This window comes from Hippocampus zosterae, chromosome 20 (assembly GCF_025434085.1).
Source record: "Hippocampus zosterae strain Florida chromosome 20, ASM2543408v3, whole genome shotgun sequence".
NCBI classification, from domain to species: Eukaryota; Metazoa; Chordata; class Actinopteri; order Syngnathiformes; family Syngnathidae; genus Hippocampus; species Hippocampus zosterae.
The window spans coordinates 2,948,362-2,962,004 of NC_067470.1; positions in this window are offsets into that span (position 1 = coordinate 2,948,362).

The following is a 13,643-nucleotide window of genomic DNA, read 5'->3' on the forward strand; positions in this document are numbered from 1 at the left end:
AGGACTCACTTTCGATAAATGAAATCCTTTTGTGGAGTTGAACTGTTGGGTCTGTTTGCTTTTGCGGCTGACGTCGCGTCATTAAATGCCAGGCCCTGTCGTGACAGCGGAAAAAAAAAAAAAAAACACTTGCGCTCAGAAAAGCGCCCCCGCACCGACATGGCCGTCACACGGATCGACAAAAAAAAAAAGAAACGGCGTCGCCGAGAGAGCACAAGAGCGCAATCATCTCTCACAATGGGAGAAAAAATACGGCGAGGCCCGTTACGTCTAATGACTGTGCCAGAACACAACAAAGAAGCTTTCTTCCGTCGACGTAGAGAACGTAATTTGCAACAATCATGTCTCCAAAGTAATGGCGAGAAGTTGAAGCAGCAGCACCAGCAGCTCCATTTTTGGCGGGAGATACCTAGCCTACTTCGCTTTGATAAGAGCATTCACCCTGAGTGTAGACTTTGGTGTCTTTGTTTTTTATTTATTTATATATATTTTTTAAATGTCAAACGAACCAATTTGTCCCAAAAACCTTCACATTGAAAAGATCATGTACGGGACTGTCTAATGTTTTGGCAAAGTATTGAAAGAGTTAGCTAGCTAACGGCTAGCCGAACGTCAAAAGCTGTCTAATGCTTCGGCAAAGTATTGAAAGAGTTAGCTAGCTAACGGCTAGCCGAACGTCAAAAGCGACCATATTTTCACAACCATGAGACGCATATAAAAGAAATTCCGAAATCCGCTCTGAGAACGGCTACCCTTAAAATGAGTCACGGTGTTTTAATCAAGTTGTGAAGGGTTTTATCGCCGCTTTTGATCCACAGACTACGATAAGCCACACGGCTTCGGCAGCCCACGTTGCACCTGAATGTGTCGAAAACAGCTTTTGAGTGAATAGCCTTTTAGAAACAAATACATGATAACCCCTGAAACCGTTGCGAGGTAATACTTGATCCCCCATCTGATGCGAACGAGGCGAAACAGAAGAAGGCTAAAGTGGATTGACAAGAGTTTGTCCTTCATTTGAAGGCGAGCCCCCTCGAGAAAGTCTCCACTCAGTCACACCATCTCCTCTAACGCCGCCCCCAAAAAATAAAAATCATTGATTTGAACGCATGCGTAAACGACGCGATATCTGCTTGATCCACTTGTCCACGCAGACGTGCTTGAAAGTGGAGAGAAGAACAGCAGCGGTCTTTGGAGGACGGCGGCGGCGGCGGCGCTCGCAAACAGAAAAGCGCTTGTGGCGTGTTAACAGTCTGCGGGCTATTGGCAGAGCGACGTCTCTCGCCCCGGGGAGGAGCGCAAACAGCCAGACAGGGCAGAAAAAAACAATCGGGATTCATCAAGGCGGCTGCCTCGCGAGCCCCCTGGATCGTGACCGACTTAAATGAATTGGTCTATCAGCGCCACACCTGAGAGTCGCTCTCCGGGAGCGTGTCAAGATAAACTCTTCAGGATCCCGCGGCGCGGCGCATTGCAGCAAGGTCATCGTCACCGTTGCATCAAAAAGCGCCGCTGCTGCCGGGCCGGCTTTTTTTTTTTGATCTCCCGTGTGAATTTCCATTTGCCAGAGGAAACAATTAAGACTCGTCTGTCAGCAAGGCGCTAATGCATTCGCTCGCCATTTTACGCAGGAAGCCGCCGCGCCGGTCTCATTTGTGCCGCCGCTTCATTAAGGCCCGTTTTGTCTTTGGGCAAAACGTTGCTGCCGTATTGCAGGGAGTTATTATCGATGGCGAGGAGGTCATATCCTCGACTGGAAATGGCAAAGGGTCGCTTGGAAAGTGGCCCAGGTTGGCAGGGAGCAATCACCGGGCTTGCCGTTTGGATGTCGTGAGCGTTATCAGATGTGACAGCTCGGACCGAAGAAAGTGGAGCTCCTTAACGAGTTGTTGGGTTAGTCCAGAAAGTCAGGCCAAGATTCCATCTGCAATCGGCAATCGGCAATTTCACGTCTCACCTTGCCGCCGCTGATGTGTTTGTCAAAGTTCAAAAGTGTCTGTTTGGAAAAACACTTCAGACACCCCCCAACGTTCCCCCGAAGTTGTCGGATGGCCAAGGTCAATTCCTTTCTTTTGGGTTTTAGATCAAAAAAATGTGACAAAAGCTCAGATTGTAAACATGAGTGGCGATGGTTGGGAAACGTGCGCTTTGGTCACCAGACTGGTGATCCAGACTTTTGGTCATAATCCCCCATTGGGTTCCCGAAGGTCCGTCGGAGAGTGCGGCGGCGAGATAAAAGCGAGGCGGCTAATGCGTTTCCAACGTAGAAAGCGGTCGACCGCATCGTGCGCTTAAAGACAATACGGACATTCTGACTCGCTTTCATTTTACAAACATCTGCTGGTGTAGAGGGGATCCTTAATCTCCCCGGGGCTTTCTTTCAAATTTCATTACTGGGGACGGAACGCGGATGTTTTTGTTTTTTTTCTTTTCTTGGGATTATCATCATTATTATTATGATTCGTCCGGCGTCGCATTCAACACAAGCCGAGCTGCGTCGTCAACTCCTCTCGCAACACGAGAGGCCCCGTTCAAACCGCTTACTGGCGTAACACTGCGCCAAGACCTTATTGGGAGGACGGCTGCTAGATTTGAAAATAACAAACAAGAATATGAAACTCACCAAGGCTAAGGCTGAAAAGAAAGCCTAAACAATGGGGGGCATGCCCCCTTTACTAGGACTATTCCAAATATTGGAAAACAGCCCAAAGAAGACCTTCACCAAGGTCAAACTGTTTATAAGAAGCCGTTTTTTTTTTTTTAAATGGCCATCAGCACTGAAGGCGCCTCAGAAATGAAATGCCGTTGCTCAAATTCCTCACACGTGCATTCTGTACCTTATGGGAAGGATTGCTGCTAGATTTGAGAATAGGAACCAAGAATACGACACTCACCAAGGCCAAGTCTGAAAAGGACGCCCAAACAACCGCCATTAAAGACCCGGCGCATCCCCCTCAACTGCAACCCGGTGTGGACTCTCTCGTGTCAACCCTCCGCCCCTCACCGTGACCCGAGAGAAGTCCACAAGCCCAATCGCTGCATTTTAACTGCATGCAAGTAGTCCACAAACGTCAAAATGTGTGCCAAGCATGCCGCGGGCTTCATGGCCGACCTTATTAACGGAGGTCCGCTTGTTCCAGTAAAAAGGTGTTCCGGCTAATCAGATCGTCGCCATTTGTAATTCTAATTGCATTCCGAGACTTTGCACTCAAACGTTGGTATTCGTGGGGAATACACTTTAGGTCATGACTGGCAATTGGACCGAACAGAAGAGAGAGAAGGCAGCTTGAATGTGTGGGAGACCTCACACTCTGCACACGGTAGGCAAAACAACGAGAAGTCTGCAGGAAGCCACGCTGAAAGCTCCTCATAAATGAAAGGCTGTTTATCTCGTCCCACTTTTGAAGAAGAAGAAGCTCAACTACTTCATTAAGTGTTTCCCTTCATTTTGTGCTATTCCAGGAAGTTTATTTGTCTGGTTTAAAATAGCTCAAAAACCCCACCAGAGGAAAACTATCCACAGTGCCAGGAACATTTCTAATATCCAGGATCCATTTTGACAACAACATCTCTTTCTCTCTCGCGGGCTTTGAGAAACATTCCAAAGATATTTGTGAGGAACGGGATGCTTACCGAAACTTTCCAAATGGTGGCTGCTGAGTCGCCATAAAGAAAACCAAAAAAAAAGAAACTAAAGTCAGTATTTGTTCAACTTCTGATGCCTTTCTCATGAAACCGAACACCAACGATACACCCGAGTGTCTTAAGAGTCCGCTCGGGAGTGATCTGTAATCTACAGCGCCGGGATGTGGCGGCCATTTTGCGATCAAACAGCAGCAGACACCTCAATTGTCGTTATGAATCAAATGAGGTGACAATAATTTGATACAAATAATCATACACGGTAGGTGGTACAAACATACAAACAATTACGGGCAGAGTAGATGATGGACATAATTGGAGGGGGTGTGGGGGGGGGGGGTTGAGACAGCCCCCGGGCTAACTGTGTTCTATGCCGCGGAGACTCATTAGCGTAGCGGCAACAACACAAGTGCATGTGTGCCGTATACATTTAGATTAGGATTGCGCACTAGCGACCTTGCCGATTTTCAAACAATGGCGGCTATACGTTGCGTTTATTCGCATTAACGAGCTGCATTGTTAGGAAAGGACGGCGTCGAGGCTCGGCACGGCTCGCTCGCTCGCTCTTAATTTATTATTTCTACATAATAAAGTTATTTCAGCATTTCTGTTTGTCTGCTTAGGGCTTGGATTGGGAGTTTGTTTGCTCAAATGCTAATTTTAAACTCAATTTGAAACCCTCGTTTTGAGTCCCTAAACTCATCTTTACATCCTAGTTTGAAACTCCCACGCTGGTTTTGGAACCTGAACCCATCATTTGAAGCCCTAATATTTGCTTCCAACTACTTTGAAACTTTAACCTGGGCTTCTGAGTCTCTGTTGAAATAGCAAACCTGGTTTGAAACCCTAAACCAGAATCCGATCGTGAATTTGCCTTCAAACTTTGAAATTTGGAGCAACATTCAAGTTACTGAAATCATGTTCATCCCAAAAAAATGCTGATCATTCAGAAGTGGGGGTTTTTTTCTCCTCCACCTCATCACCAAAGTGACAAAAGGACACGTCGCCATTAGGCTTAATTATCCATCTCTTAACGACGGACGCAATCTCCGTCAATATTACAATACCATTACAAGCCATCGTTAGTGGGTTGAGCGCCTTTTAATTCCAACAAATGAGACGTCGCCGTCTTTTATCGCAAAGTGGACAAGGTGGTATTGGGACAAGGCTCCTTGGTTTCAGGTTAGATGACAGCAGGAGAAAACATGAACAGAAAAGCCTGATTTAAAAATCCTAACCGTAGCGTGGGACAGTAATAACCTAACTTAAAACCGAGCATTCTGACTAGTTTTACAAGACTCGCATAATGCTTTTATGCTCATAATATTTGCATTGGTGATAACGCAAACATCTTCCATAAAAGACCAACAACAACAACAATGAAAGGTGTTTTTGATGACCTTATAATGTATTTACAAATATCACCGGTGTAACCATTGTATATTTTGCATGCTATTTACAGTAGTAGTAGAAGTATTTAGTAGTGTGTGCGCGCATGTACATGCATCATGCTATGCATTTAACACTGATCAAGCACAAGCTGATTGTCCCCGTTCAAGCTGCTGGTCTCCCCCAAACCAGCCGTGAAACTCACCTTTGCCGACGTGTCATAGATGACTTGACTTTGGTATGGAGATGATGGCCTGGGAGGAGAGCGTCTCCTGGGGTTTCCTGCGGTGGGCGGCTGGTGGACCGAGGTTAAAGGTCAATCTTCTCCAATTAGCTGTGAACGCTCTTTGATTTGAGGGCGGCCTCCCTGTGTCCTCATTAAGTCCACGCGGCCTCAAGTCGCTGGCAGGGACTCCCTCATTACAGCAAGTTGGACGCAAGGAATTTTTCCGGCTCGCAAACTGGGGTCCATGGTCCCCAGGTAGTCGTAGCTTCCTCGGGCTCTGCAAAATAATTTCTCGTTAAATATTATGCCGCATCGCTTTCAAAAAGCGCATGCTGATTTAAGCGGTGAAAATACATCTTTGTCAAGATTATGTCTTGAGAAATTCTGACATGACGACATATTATAATTGTATATTTTCTTACAAAAAAGCTGCATTCTTCTCATAAGATGAAATATTTTATTTTCATTTTGACCAAATACACATTCATCATTGAAAGGACAACTTTTATCTTGAAAAAAAATAAGACTGTAAACTCAGAATTTAGCGATGTTTTTTTTTTATATTTAAAAAAAACTGACATTTTTTATAATCGGGTGATTTTTATGTTGTTTAGGGTTACACACGTTTGTTATGTTCAAACGGCATCACGTCGATGTGTGGGTCCCCATGAGGGAGGGAGTTTGCCAAAAAAAAAAAAAATGCTCTCGATCCAGATCTGGCGAGTTGTTTGGAGGATTTTCTTTTCATCAAGGGGGAGGGGGGGGCTTGTTCTTGTGAAAAGAAGCAGTTGTGCCTGGAGCGCAAACATGCGCACCTGCAGTGAGGACACGAGCGTACGCGTATACGGCGACTCTCGGTTTGAACATCAAAAAGTCCTCAACAACCCCGCCCCTCTGCCAAGGTCGCACAGCAGACACAACACCACAGACAAAATAAATAAAAATAAATACTTCCTCTTCCTTGCCACCTGTTCCAATGCCCCCTCTCATGCCAACAGAAAAAAACCCAAACAAATATATGCTTCAGACCCTAAACCTGACTTAAAACCAAGATCAAGCTCCAAATGCTACACAGGATACTTTCACGTCAGGAACACTCCGCCGTTCTGCACAATCTTTTCTTCCATTCTAACATTTTAAAGTTCAAGAGAAGCTAAAAATCGAAATCCAGACCTGCAGCATGGCGCAAATTAATCTCATAGAAGCAAGAAAGACCGAGAGAGAGACGAGGACGTAAAAGAAGAAGAAACCGAGGAAAGTTTTTTCCCCGACGGCGGCGAGTGCAGCTCTTCCTGTGGGCGTTTAGCCGAGCATAACTCTGCACAATTAGGCGAGCGAGCGGCGGTCTTGCGATCAGAGCGTTGTTATGGACGTTAGTTACGGCGAGGACTTTATGGCGTTATTCCAAGCTGGCAAGCGCGGCCAGTACGCTTTGTCCATAAGGAAGCCGCAAGGAAGGCAATTAATGGACTCGCCGACAACACGGGAGCATGTAGAAATGTACTGCGGTATATCCAACTTTTACTTGAAACCCTAACCCTGCCTTGAAAGCGTTATGTTAGCTTGAAAGGCTTACCTGAAACGTCAAAATTGTCTCGATACCCTCCATTGAAAACCTAATTTCTTTCTTAAAAGCTTAATTTCTAATCAGAAACCTGACTAGGGAACCCTGAACTCTGCTCGAAGCCCCAATCCACCCGTTTGACACCTGAACCCGCTCCTGAAACCATCGTACGGTCTTCAAGCATTAATTGAAATTCTTTACATGGCTTGAAACCTTCATCTTTGCTTGAAACCCCTTAAATGGAAACCCTAATTCAGACTTGAAACCCCAATTTGAAACCTTAATCCTGACTTGAAACACTCATATTTGCTGGAAACCTCAATTGGGAACCCTACCTTGAATTTTTTTTTGTCAGACTAAATTGAACAGTAAACCCCCAAAACCTTAGATTATTTAAAAAAAGCTACCTTTTATTATAATAACATTGAAGTTGGGCCACGGTGGACTTTTATGATGTCAAGGCGCCTTTGTGTTAGCATACGCTTGCAAAAAACCGCAGCATTACTTTGCCGCTAACGTCATTCTGGCCCCGCTAACATTTTATACCTTTTAGCTCAGCAAAAAAAAAAAAAAAAAAAATATCTGGAACGCCAAAGCTGTGCAGATGGAAGCTGTGCAACTGCGTGGGCAAAAACATTTGATCGCGCGTGGCTCTCAGCCAAACGTTTTGTGTGTTTATTTTGTCGCCGACGAGGATGCAGACAACTTTCACGAGGCTTCGGGTGCTGACGTTATAAAGCAGCTGTTGTGTGTGTGGGGGGGGGAGAAAAAAAAAAAGTTTTACGGTCATCTGTCAAGGTTAGCGCGAATGTCTGGTTTAGCTATAAAGCCGCTTTAGTTAAGATCAAGGTTTAAGAAGTGGAGGTCTGACAGGCGCAGTAAATTCGCCATTATTGTCCGACGCTGTTTGGCAAGTTAGTAAGGAAAGTCGAGTAAAAGTTTGCATTTGTTGAAGCCCTACCCAATATTGCAAATAAGTACTCTGTGATATGTACCCGAGAATGGCACACAAAAAAATGTCAATTTGAAAAAAGTTAGGAAGAGGGCACATTCAGGAGGAAAAATAACAATGGCTTAATAATAGCGTAATAACAACGTAAAATATTTGATACAAACAGGAGAAACCAGATATATATTCCAAACTGATTCAATTTCCGAGGCAGTAAGATGAGCCATCTTGACTTTGCGGCTGACCGGCACATGTCTTGGCCCGCCTGGAAAGAGGCGGCGCCAATTGGACAGATTCGTGTCCAAAAGGTGGCACGTTGATGTCAAGGTTAGCCGTTTTCAATATCTATGAGAGTCCCGGTCCATTTAAGGGATATTGGGTTTTGAGCGGCGAGGCCCATTTGCGTTGCTCATTTGGTGTGATTTAGTGGCAGGCCATGTGTGCTCTGGCATCTATTCATCTGTGTTTAACATCTCCAGGGCCACGGGTTCACCCGCTTGCCCGCGTTTCCCCACCGGAGCTTATTAACCGCCAGCGCAACCGGTAGCACTTCTTGTTAATTACATAAATGGATATGAACGCGGCGAAATAGAGCACATCCCCAGTTTTATCCCATGAATCAACCCGTGCATATCCGGCGTGCGAAGGGGGTGGGGGTGGATTTGGCTGGCAGCTATGATCGCATCGTTCTTGCCACGTTCTTCAATCTTCACATTTTTCCGAAGAGTGGACTTTTGTGAGCCGGCCACCGTTAATACTCAAAGGCGAACGTCTGGCCGGGCTATAAACGGATACATCAAATAGATAATCTCATTAGGCAAGTAAATAAAGTGTGAAATGAAATGTGGCTTTGTACTTTCACCCCCAGCGGAGGTTAAAAAGTCCTTATCGCTAATTAGCTCCTTTTAACGCACTTGTTTACTTACCGCCTTATCGAGCGGCACAATCACTTTTTATTTTTTAATTATTTTATTAATAAAATACATGAAAGGGGGCTTAGATGGAGAGAGGGAGCTCGCGTCGTGCCATTTTAACACACCAAAGGGTTTATATTGCCATTTACACAGCGTGCTAACATTAGCGAGCTATGTGTGCTAATGCTATCGCAAATACTTTTTACGTACTACATTTCTGAGAGGGCACGGGGGGGGGATCGTCACAATCAGACCAGCGAGCAAGCTCAGCATGGGAGCGCTACCGCCAATCAAGTTGGAAAGCGAGGGGCTGGAGCGATTCTGAATCCGACAAAGACGTTGTGATCGCAGGGCATGTATTTTTGTCCTTTGTTTACGTCTGCGTGTCGAGCGCTTGGTGGCTGAACAAAGCAGAAAAGCATCCGCCTCCGCCGAGAGCCAAGGCAGAGAAATATTCACAATAATTTGTTTGTTCAATATCAAATCAATGTAACTTCTACGCAGCCAGGCAACACGAAATGATTCAGCATCGAGCTAGCCATGTGTGCTTTTGTCCCTTAATCCAAAGAGTTGAATTCATCCATTCATCATAACCCCATTATCTGATCCGCTTATCTTCACAAGAATCGTGGTCGAAGTTCAATTCACAGAAGAAAATATACATTCATGAAAATGTCTCAGTGTTTAATATTTTTCATGCCACTAAAAGGCCACAATCATTTTTTAATTACTTAATCCAATAAAATGAATAAAAAGCCCACACCAAAATGGTAGCTTCGCATCCACAAGGATTCAAATTTGCATCCAAAATTGCCATCATCGTCAAATTAAAACAAGTCATTTCAATGTTCGCAATGCAACTCTACACCGCTCACTAGCTGACTAGCAAGCCATCGTCACAAGATCGCTATTAGCTTATTTGCTATCTCCGAATGTCGTACGGCACATTTCCTCTGAAATCCAGCGGCCCAGATGTGAAATTTTTCGCCGTAAAAGTGCAGAGAAGGTACTTAATGCATCCCTTAATTTTAATAATGCCATAAACTGCTTTGCGTGTGGCTCGCGAGGGACTTAGCGGAGCGCTAAGTGATCAATAGTGAGCAGGTTATTAATATTTTCTTTTATGTCGGAGACTTGAGACGTTCCCCCACCCCGCACCGCCACCAAAACAACAGGATTATGAAAAGGACGCAAAAAAAAAAAGGGCTTTGATGCTTAATAATATATGTTGCTGAGACATAAAAATAGAAGTCGCAGGAGATGCCGACCGGCAAAAGTCATACTTGCTTTTGAGGTAGCACACTAAAAATACCTCTTTTCATACCAACAATAACAAGCAAGACGTGTGTTTATGCGCGAGCGTCACAAGAGGAGGCAACTTGGGTAAAGAATGATTAGGGGATATTTTCTTCGGTATTTCCACTTTTGTCGGGGAAATGCTCAACTAAATAAATAAAGAAATGCTTCCCACTTCTTCCAAATCAACAGCGTTAATTGGCCCACTGCTGGGCCCTGTGTAGCTTTCCCTGCGGCTCTCCCCCCACCCCCCCTCACCCCTCCCTCGCTAACTTTGAAGGGAAAAATCAATTATTTCCTTTCAGCCCCGAGGTGCTCCGACAACTCCCTCGCCGCAATCAGAAGCCACATCACAAAACATAATCAAAATACACGCATGGATATATCTATATATACGTACACACACACACACTATATATATATACAGTGAATTCCTTCTTGTGTTAATGAAGAAATGACTCCAATCCATCATTATTTTCTTCGTCGGATGTCTGTCAAAGCCTGGGGTCATTCCCACTGCCCAATTTCTCTCTCACATGAACTAATTAGCAATGCATTGGAAAACCTTAGCTTCATTTAGCTACTTTGTCTCAGTCGCCAGCTGAAAGACGAGCGAATCAATCGGCGACAGTCCCGACGGTCATCTCTTGCACTCTTCGAATACCCAATCTTGAATCATTCACCGGGCCACTTAAATAAAACAAAACGAGAAAATCGGCGCAAAAGTCCACCCTCACAGATGTCAAACTAAAAATTATCTTCCAAAACGAAGACATTTGAAAATATCAAGAGTAACAAAAACATGCCTTAACTGTGCATCGAAAGAAAAATAATAACAAAAAAAGTGAGAAAATGTACCAATTCACATTTATCACAAATACCTGAAGGTCATATCAGTCCATCAGAGAAAACGAAAAAGAAAAAATGAAAAAAATGTTTCAACTACAGTAAAACAACCAAAAGGACTTTTCCCATTCCTCCCAACATCACCAAATTAAACAAAAATCCATAAAGCAATGAAGTCTTAAAAAAAAAAATGTGCCAGGTACAGCAACAAGTCAAAGCAAGCGGGCAAGGACACAACCACGCACTGAACACAAACACCTCAGCGCCTTGAGGGAGGTGATAATCGAAGAAGTCAAGGTTCTGAGAAGCGAGGCCTGACATTAAGAAACGTGACAATTGCGTCCAAGGCTGCGAGCCACAAATTTCAATTTGGAAGGAATTAACTGGCCAGTGATGGTGGAGTCGACTACAAGGCAAAACCGACGCTTTGGAATATTTGAATGTTAATGGCACACGGTTAGTCCTCGCAGGAATCCACAATTCCGCCATCTCGGAATTTGCTGCGGATTTCAAAGATCTCTGTGGAATTGAAAGCAGTCCGCAGAAATAAAGGCGAGGGCATAAGATATTACATTTACATGTGCCGGTAATCTTCATCCCGACACTGAGCTATTGCGGTCAGACAGGCTAAGTTCACACTCCAAGGCGTGTTGCCCAATTCGGATTATGAATATTTTTTTTAATCCGCTCCTTTTTCTGTTCTCATTCACGTTGCAAAAACAAATGCGTCCTCTAATGTGAACTGAATGCGTATCCGTGACGTGACACGCATGCGTACCAATCACAATGTCGAGTGACACGAGCAAAAGACGACGATGATGCCCGGCGGAGGGGTTTATGGAAATCCATACGATCCGACGGCAAGGGGTTCATTTTTTCCTCATCTGATGGACAGAAGAATGATGCGGGAGGTGATGGAATTATTTGGAGAAAATGAGGAGACGTCCAATCAAGAGGACGTCACGTAAGAGCCGAAATTGTAGCGCCACCTGTTGCTTTTGCGTGCCTTTGGCAACCTGCCTGTTGGTTTTCCACACATCTTTAAAAAAAAGAGGGATTGTATGATATCGTAGAGCCACCCTGGGGGGGGGGCGGGGGGGGGGGGCCTCATTATGAAGTGTCGATCCCTCATGTCAGTCTGAGCGAGTCAAATCAAATGAAAACATCTCCCGTATTGTCTCGAACGCAGAGCGGATCGATGGCTTTCATATGAAGGTGACTTCTCGCCGACTCCCGCTCCCAAACGGCAGCCGGAAAGGAAGCGCCTCAAATCCTTATCTGATGGAGGCTTTGCGGGCCCAATAGACAGAGGAAATGTGGGCGCTGTCGTCAGCGACTACTTTGAAAATTCAGCCGAGTGACCGACACTTTTTTGGGAGGGAGATTCGTTATTTTGCCGTTGAGCACCTGAAGGAAGCTAATTAGCATTACCCCGGCGTGTTTAATCACATCGCGCCGGTTCACCGTGGCCGCCTCTACTTCATTTATTAAAACTATTATGACTTTAAATGAAGCCATCATTCACTGTCATGGCTCAGGCATTTTGTGGAGGACTAATCTTTTTACGGGCCTCGTGTGTGTGCGCGTGAGTGTGTGTGTGTGTGTCCAACTGTTTTAAATTAGCCGTGGTGAAATATGCAAGTCCAAACTGGCCATACGACATTGCACGCATTTTAAATTTCTCATTGAGGCAGGAAGTACATTTCCCTATGTGACACATTTTCAGGGGGTCTCATCTTTAAAAGTGATTTTTTTTAAGATCCCTTTTTGTAATGTTTGTTAAAAATGTCAGTATGAGCTGAAAGTCTTACATAATTAAAATTAAAATTAAAATTAAAACTAAAACTAAAACTAAAACTAAAACTAAAATTAAAAATCGCATTACGCCAATGAAAAAATATGTTTGAGCACAAATGCGATTGGGTGCACTCCTTTTGGTGAGCTCACGCGTACGCCGCCGCTTCGTCGCTCCTTTCCTCCCCTTATTTCAAGCGCAACACTTTCACTTGTGCAGCTTGTGCGAAAAACTCATTTGCAGCCATCGCAGGTTCACCGGCGCGTGACTCCTACATACGAGCCGTATAACGGCGGTCCTTTGCGATCGCGAGCAGATTGCAGTCGATATATATGTTCCACGCTGCGCCTGTTAATTACATCCGGCAGAATGCCGCTGTGATTACGTTTGATTAGTCAAAGAGGCCGCTGATTTATTCCCCCACTGCGCCAGCGGCCAGATGTTGAACAATAACACCTGACGTCCAAACTGCAAGCAGCATGCGCAACGCCGACGCGGCTAACGTTTGCGCTGCGTAAACTGGCTCTTTTAAATCCTGCGAAAAAGGGGAACATCGACGTGCACAAAATCACAACCCCACCTGAATGAGAAAGCGCATTTGCATCTTAAGAGGAAACGGACGAGCATATGGTCGTTTATGTATGGATGGCGACGCAGGAGCGGCGTGCTGATGAAACATTGATCAACAATAGAATACGCTAACATACGCTTATTATCATTTCGACGCACGGACGTGCTCACGAAAGCCGAGTGAAGTCTGTGCGGCAGTTTCTCAACAAAGACACAAAGTATTCAACAGAAATGCCCGATGCTTTAGTGACATGTGGCCAGACGGGCCTTGGCGGGCGTGACGGATGTTTCGTCCCAGTGAGCCCTTTTGTTAAAATTAAAATTACAGGACCGGGAAGAACAGCGGATTTCAGCTGTCCAAGATGGAAACCACCCTGCGAGACCTATCAGGACCGAGTCCAAGACAAAGCACCATTTCTAAAGTATGGCTTTCAACTTTGTAAAATGGAACT